This window comes from Peromyscus eremicus, chromosome 5, assembly GCF_949786415.1.
Source record: "Peromyscus eremicus chromosome 5, PerEre_H2_v1, whole genome shotgun sequence".
NCBI lineage: Eukaryota > Metazoa > Chordata > Mammalia > Rodentia > Cricetidae > Peromyscus > Peromyscus eremicus.
This window is the reverse complement of record NC_081420.1, coordinates 111,233,825-111,235,252: the sequence shown is the minus strand read 5'-3', so window position 1 is coordinate 111,235,252 and position 1,428 is coordinate 111,233,825. Positions and strand designations below refer to the sequence as shown.

At 38.9% G+C, this 1,428-nt stretch overlaps 1 non-coding gene across 1 annotated transcript; it reads left to right on the top strand.

Moving 5' to 3' along the window:
• The first annotated feature begins 1,031 nt into the window (after positions 1-1,031).
• On the top strand, positions 1,032-1,104 carry Trnai-gau (transfer RNA isoleucine (anticodon GAU)). The gene has a single exon. It is a non-coding gene; the product is annotated as a tRNA-Ile (tRNA).
• The last annotated feature ends 324 nt before the right edge of the window (positions 1,105-1,428 follow it).

Sequence of the window (1,428 nt, the reverse complement as noted above, 5' to 3'; positions counted from 1 at the left end):
AATTACAATTATAACTATCTAGTCTTCAACTACATCAAAGACTTCAGAAGGATATAATATTACCTAAGTAAACAGGAAATGCATTGTAAGCAACTTCCAAAATTCTGGAAATGAGAGAGAAAATTGCTTGCCTGAACAGTCTTCCAAAGTTCCTCTGCAATGTTGGGTCATCCATCTTCAGCCAATAGGCCTAGAGTTTTTTAGTCGCTTCTCCCTGTGTCCTGTAGAATATTCCTCTGTGAAGCAAGAACCTGAAGAATCATTTCACCTTAAGAAGTTCAGTGGTCATTTTCCTATGGATCCTGCATGTCCAGTTTATATAAAATATTATCAGCAGTCCAGGCAAGAACTGTTTCTTGCCCAAATGGCTATTTTTGTCAAGAAGAAGATAAATTCCATATAGAGTGTCATTGATGCCCATCTTTTTCTTTGAAGTAAATCGGTGCTACAAGGAGCAGATGTATCTCACTGTCCAGAAAGTCCAAGTTTTTAAAACATTTTAAATGTCATATTATGTGGGTATTTGAAGTGTTTGAAGATTACCTACCTAATTGAAATATATCTATATATACCTAGAAAACTTAACTAACATGACTATAAGTTTGGCTATCATAGAAGACTAATTATTAATCTGTGTTTCTTAATTATCCATTACAATTTTAATAAGTTACATCCTGGAACTTATACAAGATACCTGTGATCGACATGAATATTAACAGGAGTAAGACAATGCCTCCATACAGATGAGAAGTCACTATCAAAGGTAAGAGAGAGATGTGGCAGAGAGCCAAGGCTAGTAGACATCTTTCAATAAAGCTCCACAGCATCCAGGATTTTTCCATGGTAGCTCCACGTAGACATCTCAGGCTGACAGGCTCGAACACTGTGTAGCCTGAAGCTCCTGCTGCTGGCATCATACTTGCCCTCCAATGGATACTTTTTAAAGTGGACTCATTCCAATTATAGGGCCATGAAAGAATCCCGTATTGTTGTTTTTCATCACCACCTCCCTGTACATGGCTGCTGATTGGAGAGAGGTGGCTCAGTGGTTAAGAGCACTGACTGATGTTCCAGAGGACCTGGGTTCAATTCCCAGCCTGTCCAGAGTCCGATTATACCAGGATAAAAGATAGACAGATAGAAAAATAAATAAATAAATAAATAAATAATGGAAGAAGGAAATGTGACCTCTCTCTCCTCTCCTTATCAGAGGTCACTTACAATGGCAGGAAGCACTGCTTCCTTTGGGCCATATAGCCCAAGGTCATGGGTGGAGCAAATACAACTACATACTCCCAGCTCACTTAAATCTTTCTCAAGGCTCTAACCTACAACTACACCCAGATCCCGAATGCTTACCATTTCTGCTGGGCCTCCAAATACATTACAATTATTCCTAGCTGAGATAACATAGAACTCTTTGGCCTT